This window comes from Acomys russatus, chromosome 32 (assembly GCF_903995435.1).
Source record: "Acomys russatus chromosome 32, mAcoRus1.1, whole genome shotgun sequence".
Lineage (NCBI taxonomy): Eukaryota > Metazoa > Chordata > Mammalia > Rodentia > Muridae > Acomys > Acomys russatus.
The window spans coordinates 12,619,889-12,630,229 of NC_067168.1; positions in this window are offsets into that span (position 1 = coordinate 12,619,889).

Consider the following 10,341-nt stretch of genomic DNA (forward strand, 5'->3'; position numbering starts at 1 on the left):
AAGATGAACTAAAATGTACAATTTTTCTTTTGGCATGAAGTGTTTTTTTTTTTTTTAATATTTCTTTAAGTAGAGATGGACAAGCGATGGGAAAGTACAGCATGAGAAAAAATTAATTAGGGCAGATTTTCTCAAATTATTTAAAATTCAGTAATTCTAATGAGAGCTCCCTGCGCTCATGACAGCTGTCACTCGTTCTTTGGGAGTGACAGCTGGCTTTGATTTTCAGAGGAGTTTGCAGACCTGACTTGTTGAAGAAGACTCCAGCCAAGCCGAGGAGTGAACATTGTCAGACTCACTGACTCAAGAGCACCAAGGCATGACAACTCTATAACTGGAACTCAACTGAAACATTTGAGTTTCATTTGAGACTATTAGAGTGTATATTTTGAGATGTTTCATTCTTACCCATCGACTTTTTTTATCTCATTTTACCAAATATTATTGTTATATAAAATGTTATATTTTATATTAAATAAATATGGTTACATTCATATTGAATAAATCCAAACTGATTTCTTAAGAGATCAGGATAAAAGGAAAAACAGGAACTTCCTGCAGATTTTCTACGTTCTGAGATATTTTATATCAAATTTTACAGATCTGTTCAGATCTTAAAATAGCACACATGACCTATACTTGGTTATATTATTCTAGGAGATTCTAAAGGTTCTGGAGAACAGCATACTCTGTATCTTTAGCAGAGGTCTGGTAGTTTTGCTTCATAAAGTTATATTCTCTGGTTTGAGATTAAAAAGAAATCCAATGTAGGCTGCACTTGGTGGTACCTGCCTTTAACAGGGGCAGTTTGATCGCTGTGAGTTCCAGGTCGGCCTGGCCTACAAAGTGAGTCCAGGACAGCCACGGTCACACAGCGAAACCCTGTCTCAAAAAACCAACCAACTAAACAAACAAACAAACAAACAAACAAACAAAACAAACACAAAAGACAATGCTTAGTTCAGAGAGGAAAAATAAATCAGTAGAAATCAACATTGACAGCAGATTTAATTTCCGATAGTTAATTTGCTTTCCTTCTGATTTCTTCCTTGTTTGATTTCACATGATGTGTTTTTCGACCAGAGCTTGGATTTCAAGGTGCATGAAAATAGGACAGGAGCGAGCACAGAAGGAAGATTTAATTTAACACATACCCCCCCCCCACCTTGCTAAGGACATTGTTTATCAGCGCCTTGAAGGACTAAGCAGTATTTCAAAAATTAAAAAGTGATAACTGCCAATTTTCTAAGCCACTCTGTCATCATGGCTTTGGCTCTGATCACCAGCCCGGGAAACTTTAATGAGAAGATATGAGTGGAAGCCAGTCTGGCTTTCTTTCCATTTGTTGTTCTTACCACGACACGGGGATATAGGCATCTCCCCTCTGATGAAATGGCAGGTGATTGCAAGGGCAGTACACACAGGTCTTCATTATTCTAAGGTTGTACAGGGGTCACCAAAACATGAGATCAAAGAGACGCCACCATGCCTATTGGCCTCGCTCACACACAAAAATTCTTACAATGTAAGTTAATAAAAATCCACTAGACTAAAACATTTTAAAAATTACAAAAAAATTTATCTGACCCTTTAGACTGGATAAAAGGGGAAGCAATCTAGTAATTTAATTGTTAATTTTAAGCTAAAGGATACTTCTCATACCCATGAAGTAAAACAAGGAAAAACAAACAAACAAACAAACCTTAAAGTCTATGAAATAAGTAAAAAACTAAAGATTCAAAGTGTTCCATGAGTATGGGCATTTCTTGGCTAATGTGTGATATTTATATTGTATCCAAAACATGGCCTAAAGACACATGGAGTCTACCATCTATGATTCTAAGTGAGGAGCACTGGAAAACAGACAATCTCTTTATTTTCATTTTTTTTTTATTTTAATGTATTGTCTTTGGCTGCATTTCCAGAGTTGAAAGATGGCAAAAGACAACACATACCTACCATATCCAAAATATATGTTCTCATTCAATTTTGTAACCTTGTCTAGTTTAGCCTTTTTTAATTAAGCTTAGTTGTTTAGGGGATAAGACATTTTTAGGTCTAAATAAATGTTTTAAGTTAATAAAGATGAGGTATGATAGATATTGGTTTACATTCAGAATTTTAGACTCACAAAGATAGGAAAGATCTTTTCTGCAAGGTTGCCAAATACAATTAACCAAATCACCATGAATCTAACATTTATGTAATTCCTGATTGTTTTGTGTTTTTTTCTTGCAGTAGGTACTTTATTTTATTTATGTATAAAAATATAAATGTATATGCCAAAAAACTGTGATAGATTTACCTTTAACATGGCTTTGAAAATTGATGGCTGATGTTTTGTTAAATTAAACTGTTTTCAAAATAAAATAAATCAATCTATCATATTATGTACCCACACCTGCATTTTAGCCATGCCCAAAATAGATACCATCTTAGCTTGTTAGGGGAGAGTAAACTTCATTCTTTATCTTCTCTATAAACGTGTTAATGTAGAAAATAATAATAGAGAATGAGATGCATATATTCAAATAGTCTCCTTGAAATAATAACAAAAGTGACACGAAGTTTACCAGCAAATTGATGCAAAGAAAAATCATCCTGGGTGAGGAAACCTAGACCCAGAAAGACAAATATGGTATATATTCACCCATGAGAGGAGGTTATCTCTTAAGTAAAGTATCAATTTACAATCCACAAACACAGAGAGATTAGGTAATGAGTGGGCTATAGCTGGGAAGCATGGATCTCCCTGGGAATGGGAAATAGAATAGATTCTGTAGGTGAACTGAGGAAAGGTGGGAATGGGAGGGAATGATCAGGTGTGGAGGAGGGATGGAGGGAGAGAGTGTGGGGAGAGACATCTGAAATTTGGGGGGGGACATTTGGGAAGCAAAAATAATAAAAGAATTAAAACATGAAGTACTTCTTTCAAAACAGAGATTAACTTTTATTCTTTAGGATTTTGTCCTTCCTTAATAAAACCTAAAATATATATAATTTTGTACAGTTTGCACAAATAATTATTATGTACATTTGTGTACAAAGTTTCAGTATATGTATCCATTTTTTAATGGCTAAGTTGAGCAAGTCAACATACCTATTACATCATTGCTTTGCTTTGAACAAAAAATGTCCTCTGCAAGCTCAAGTGTTGGGACCCTGGTTCCCCAGTGGGTAACATTGTGTGAGGAAACTATTGAAACAATGGAAGGCTCAGGAACTGTAAGTGGAGGAAGAACTTCATTTGAGGTGTGCTTTGAGAGTTTGTAGCTGAGTGTTTTCCAGGTGGCTTTCTGCTTCATGTTCAGTGGAAGGTGTGGTCTCTCAGCTACTCTGGACACCAACTTTTGTGCCTTCCCCTCCATTACAGACTCTCCTTGTAGAACTTCAAGCCAAAATAAATTTCTTTTGCCAGAAACTGCTTTTGGTGTGCTATTCTGTCACAGCAGCAAGAAAGAACTACAGCATTTGCATGTCTGTCTTTTCCTGATGAGAACACTTAGCATCCAATATTTCAGTGATTTTCAAAAATGCATTACTTTACTCTTAGTTGTGGTCAACAGATAGATGCATTTTTTAATGGATTTCTCCTAAGTTTTTATCCTCTGACCAAACTCTTGCTACAACTAATTTCTCCTAACCTTCCACACACAGTCTCATCTAATCAACATTTTACTCTCTGCTTTTAGCACTTCACTGTTTAGATTGCACATATACATGGGTGCTGTGTTTTGGGTAGGGTGCTGTGCAGAAGGTCAGGTTCTCAGTTACTGGTGCTCCCGAGCATTGGTAGCTCACAGGCCTCCAATCTCACTGATAGAATAACCCATTGCTGACTTCATAGCTGATGACTGGTTGGAAAACCTGAGTGTGACTTTGAAGTATTCTGCTTGACCCACATCCCTTGCACTGTTGCTTTTTGTTTTCTGTCATACTAGGGTGAATGTTTTGCTTTTCAACATGTGTCCTTTCTGGATACCTTTCTGGATCCACAGTTAAATTAAATGAGGCTAATATCATTAAAACTATTAGTCCTAGTAATTTACCTTTGTTAAGCTGATTTGCATAGGTATGTTGTCAGAGTAGTTAAAAGCTAACACCAAATCATGTAGGGTTTGTCTTTTTGTAGTTGGCCTCTGTCATTTGCCATAATGTCCTGCATCCCTTTAGTGCTTATGTTGCAGCAAATAACAAATTTTCTTCCTTTAATAATGTCTGAATAATGTGTGTGTGTGTGTGTGTGTGTGTGTGAGACATTTCATGATTTATCATGCTGTTGATGAAGACTTAGGCTAGCTATATCATCTCACCTACTCTATTATTAACAGTGCTGAACTCCAGTTATTGCTGCAGCTTTTTAATTTTGTATACTTTATAGTCATAGTCATGGTGCTGGTCCATTTGATAATTTCATTTTTTATATTATTGAGGAATCTCTACAGTTTTCATAATTAGCAAGGTAATTTACATTCCTGTAAACATTTTAATATTGTAAAGGGTGATTTTATTTGTTATGTTTTGTGAGACAAGACCTTTCTCCATATTCCAGGCTGTCCCTAAACACATGATCTGCCCCCCTCATCCTTCCTTGTGCTGACACTTACAAGCAGTAAGATGCCATATTTTTTAAATTATATTTAATGTTCATTCCAATCACAACTAGCCCCATCCCTCCTCTCCTCCTACCCTCTTCCCCTATAAACCCATCCCTTCTCAGAAAAAGGGGCATTCCTCCACCAACTTACCGCAGCACATCAAGTCACACCAGGTCTCCTACACTGAGGCCATGTAAGGCAGCCCCATTAGGGAGAAGCAATTGAAAAGTAGGTAACACTTGTATTGTCCTTGGTTAGTGCAATAGTTTGAGCAGACCCCACTGGCCCCCGATCCATCCATCAGAATGCTCTTCTTGTAGGTTTCTAGGACACTCTGGGTCCTTCTATTTCCCCATCTCCTATATTTCTCTTACCTAGAGTCTCAGTAAGATGTCCTCACATCTATCCCAATCTCCTGGTAAGTGAAGACTTTTATGGGACATGCTTTTTGGGCTAGTGCCCAATTATTAGTGCGCATATACCATGTGAATCTTTCTGCTTCTGGGTTAACTCGCTCAGTATGATCATTTCTAGTTCCCTCCATTTGTAAACATTGAACCACTACTCTGATTTACCCAATGGACAGGACATTCTCCACAGTTATGTGGAGAGTGGGGACAGATTCTGACATGAACTCTGGTGCCCCAACCACCTCCTCTGGTGGGGAGGCCTGATGGCAATCAAAGAAAGAATAAACAGGCTGCCAAGATGAGGTTTGATAGCCTATGACCATATAGTGGGAAAGGAGGCCCCCCCTTGGTCTTAGATCGAGGGGAGGGGAATAGGGTAAAAGCAGGAGGGAGTGAGGGAGGAACCGGAGAATACAAGTGATGGGTTAACAATTGAATTGCAATCTGAATAAATTAATAAAATTAAAATAGAAAAGTAGGTAACAGAGTCTATGTTATAGAAAGCACCTGCTCAACTTACTAGGGCACCCATATGAAAACCAAACTGCCCATATGGTACATCTGTGTAGTGGGGGGGGGGGCGCTATGTAGTCCATGCATGCTCTTTGGTTGGTGATTCCATCTCTGTAACCCACGGGCCTAGGTTAGAAGACTGTTGGTCTTCTCATGGCATTCTTGTCCTCTCTGGGTCCTTCTTTCCTTCCCTGCGCTCTTCCACGTGGTGCTGTGCTTTTTTTTTTTTTTTTTTTTTTAACCTGTATTGGTCATGTATATGTTGTTTGTGACAAGTATCCATTCAGGTCTATTGCAAAGGTTCCTGGTATGCTGCGGTTACCAGTCCTTGCCTGTGCTCTCTCTGTAATCCTTGACTGCATCTCCTGCAGCAGATGTTAAGTGGATGCAAACCTACTTGCCCTTTTGTGTTTGTTGGCTATGCACTTGTTGCCACAGCAAACGTCATTTCCTAGACTGACAGCAAAGATCTCTTTATATTTCCTTCTTGCAATTTTTCAATTTCACATTTTATGCTTAGGTGTTTTGGTACTTTTAACTGGTTTTGTAAATCAGTGCTATAGTAGTTCATTTTGTCTAACCTGCACATAGGTGTCCAGTTACCCTACGATTTTGGTCGAAAAGACTATACTTTCCCCATTGTAGGCTATTGTTCCTTTGTCCAAAGAAAAATTAATTATGGATATGTGGGTATAATTAGAAAAAAAGAAAAAAAAGTAAAAAGGATTATTAGAACCAAGAGAGTTGAAAATGCAAGCTATTCCTTGTGTCTGATTAAGCTCTTCGTACCTTATAAGTGATTCTTGTAAAAAAATTCAATGTCTGTCAACTAGCTGTCAACAGCTAAGGTTAATTGTAAGACTAAACTATCTGGTGTTCAACCCTATCAGAGGCTTGAGAAGGAATGAAACTTAATTACTTGAGTGAATCGTAAGTGCAAGCTAACAGCTTCCAAAATGAGAAAAGAAAAAATGACATTGATTCTCATTCAGAATTTTAGAATCACCAAGATAGGAAAAAATGTTTTCTATAAGGTTGCCAAACACAATTAGCCAAAACACCATGAATGTAAGACTCATAAAATCCCTGATTGTTTCATAGTTCTTCTTGCTGTATGTAATTTTTTTTATTTCCATGTAATAATATAAACATGTAGGCCAAAAAATATAATAGAATCTTTAGAGGTGAAAAATATGTAAAATTTGAAAAATGTATTCTGGGGGCTAAGTATAGCCACAGTTCAATAGTGTGGCATGCAATCTTTCACTTAGATAAAGTATATTTTAAAGTACAACCAAACTTTATTGTTTCTTATTATTTTACCATTGTCTTGAGATTATTTACTTTTTTGTATTTATATCTTGGAAATTGTATGCAATGATGAATTACTATACATCTTTCCTCAAAGTTACATTTGCTTCATGTTGAGGGCTTGAAACTGAATGCAAGGGGAAAAGAACACCACAGATGTCACCGTCAGCAAGACCCTCAAGGCAGAGCCCCTCAAACTTCAAGGACCCATAGGCTTCGATTTCAGTTCTCAGTCACTTATCTGATTTGATTCTGAAAAGTCATTGGGATGTTTCAGAGGATTAAGACCAATTTTAGTCACACACACACACACACACACACACACACACACACTCACTCACTTTAGGGGAGAACACCAACATATTTCTCATTATTAAATTGCTTTCACAGTTTTTTCTCCCTTGGATACCAACTGAGGAAAAACATCCTCAATAGAGAAAACACTTCTGGGTAATAGAAAAGCTTAATTTTTCCATAGAAGCTGCCTTTCTTTGCCTGCTCTTGGGAGACACTCAGTCCATGGTACATTGAGGCTTTCTAGAAATAATATTTCATGTCGCTATTCATGGAGTCTACTATCACTAAGGATCAGATGCTTACTTCCCTAAATTGATCAGTAAAATATTTATTAATATATGACAAGAGTATTTATTATTTCTGGATATTTCTTTCTTCATTAATGGATTGGTAAACACTAGGCTGGTGACATACACTGTAAAAAGTAAAGGAATGACCTTGTTAGGGTTAAAAATTGTGTGAGATTCTGAGTAATAGTGTCTTTGCTAACTTCTAGTGTTTTCTTCTTTCATTTCCCCAAACTTTTTAGTACTAATATGAGTGTTCTGACTCCATCATTTTGAAAACCTTTGGCAGGGGAATCCTAGGGACATTGTGTCATGTTTTCTCTGCTCTCTGTGGTTGCCACTTCCAGGAGGGGGGGGATCCATGGTCTTATATACAAATGTTCTAATTACAAATATTCTCCAAGCAATGAAAACAACTGTTGTAACAAGCCACTGAAGAGTCCTAGTTACATCCAAGGAAAAGCCAAAATGCAAAATCAGTAGCTCTGAGTTTGATGCTGGAACTAGGTTTAATCAACGACCATGGATATTTGATGATCCACCCAAAAGTCAACCACATCAGTTTGAATAAATACTCTTCTGTTACACTCAGGTGATCACTCACCTGCATTTAATGACAGATAATAAAGGAATTTTTGAAGAGATTGATGTGAGATGTAAATACAAATTTGAAAGCTCTCTTTAATTGTTTTGACTTTCAAGATGGACAAATAGAAGAGAACCAATTTTATAATGAAATCAATAGTGTAAAAAAAAAAAAAAAAGAGCTAGTTTCCCTAATTTTAATATATTAAGAGTGACTTCAATTTACAATGGGTGTAGGTGAGCTGCATGTAATCTGTGGCTTAGATATCATAATTTCAGAAAAGCAATCAACTCTGAGAGTAGTCTTTTTCTTCTCCTGCTTTTTTAGATTTTGTTATTCTTGTGATAAGAATCCCCCAGGTGGTTCTTATATCACCAGCGAGCGAGGAGTTGTGGGAAACATTTCCACTGGAAACTTCAGAATGTTATTTAGGAAGATAAACCATGGAGCCATTGTTAATCATGTACTAATTAGGTATAGTACAAGGTCTATACTTATCTGAGATATAAGAGTAAGCTGATGGTAAAGACCTTCAAATGCAAGTTGAAACTAATGTAAAAAGTTCACCATCAGTGTGTGGTTTCCAATACATTATTCATGGAGAGTGTAGTTCGGTTCAATTTAACAAATGCTGAAATCTTTCTCTGAGCTGGGAATGCATTGTCTTTTAATAATAGGACTGATTAATCAAGTGTAGTGCCAAATAACTGTGCATGAAAAATAATTAGGAAGAATAAAGGAAAACTTTTATAGTATTGACAAACTGCAAAATATCAAATATTTATTGATTAGCTTGATGAGCAAGTAATCAGAAGAATCTTCTTTAGAGAATATGAACTTGTGGGTTGAAATAAGAGTTTTATTATTTAACTATACAAGTACATAATGTATGAAACACAACAGAAAAAGAGAAATAGCCCAGAAGTCTTCACAGTGTCTCACATTACAACAGAAAAAAAAAAAAAAAAAAAAATGGTGGCTTTGGCATCGGCATTCCCAGGAATGTCAGAAAACCTAATCCCAGAGTGACTTCTGTTTGCTCTGGTTGTTGGTAAATATTTACTGTCTGGAAGTTTCTCCTCATCTGTTTTTGCTGTTCTAGAATGAATCTGCTACTCTTGAAACATTTTGAGACCTACCTGCCAGGTGTCCATCACGTATCTTAGCACTTTTAGTGATTATGTAAAATAACAAATTCTAAAAATACGTTCAGGGACACATAGTGCACACATACACAATTTCAATACTCAGAAAGAGAATGGGTGTGGGCTTACTCTATTAGCCAGCCACCAGGTCTAGGAAGAGGAAGAGCATCACCTATCTTACTTTATATTTAATATATAGCTTATTATACAGGTAGTGTTCAGGTAGAAAAATTGTTATAATTAATCCTAATGTGTTTTAGAGCCTGTCCTCTGCTAATCCTTTAGCCATTCTATTTTGTATGATTTTATACAAATTTTCATATTTTAGCTATGAAAATGTTTAAGACATTGAGCGACTTTCTCATTCCATAATTATTACATTTGTCTATGTCAATGTAGATTAATGTTCCAAAAGTCTAAGTATGATTTATTCATTAGTAATTGGCATTTTTCTTTGAGACTAAAACGATAAGGTCCTTCTTCCAAACTTCACTAACAAAATCCCAGCTCCTTTACAATTTGGGCATAAAGATGCATTTGAAATTCAATAAATGGTTTCCCTTTTGTAATCTACTAAAATTATTAGAACTGTGTTGCCAAGGGGCACTTAAAATACCTGATTGATATTCATTACTTGTTTAAACAGAGTTTAAAGGTGATATGAAACTGAAAGAATCCTTGCCGGAATACATCTGCTAAAATGATTCCATCTTTTATACTTTCCTCAATTAAGGAAAGTCACACTTTGTATTCTATCCTTAAAGGCAGAGTATAAACACCAAACCAGAACTTTTTGATATACAAGTCTCTTGTCTTTGGTTATTTGTATGTATGTGCATTGTGTTGGGTTCCTGCGTGCCATGGAGTGTGTGTGTGTGAAAGTCAGGGGCAACATAGGGGAATTGATTCTTTTTTTTCTGGCATGTAGGTCCCAAGGATTGAACTCAACTTGTCAGCTTGCAGGACACTGACTGAGTCTTCTCACTGGCTCCTTTATGCACAAAATCCTTTTGTTCTCTCACTAACACATCTTTTAAATATGCAATATGGAAATATAATGCTAGATTTAAATGCCTTCTAGCTTGCTCTTGCATTTGTTGCCTTGGTTACCAGATTAACTGATCTGAATTAATAATTGATTCATACAACGCCATAACACTGTGTACCAGTATACGGTTGGCTTTTTTTTTGTTC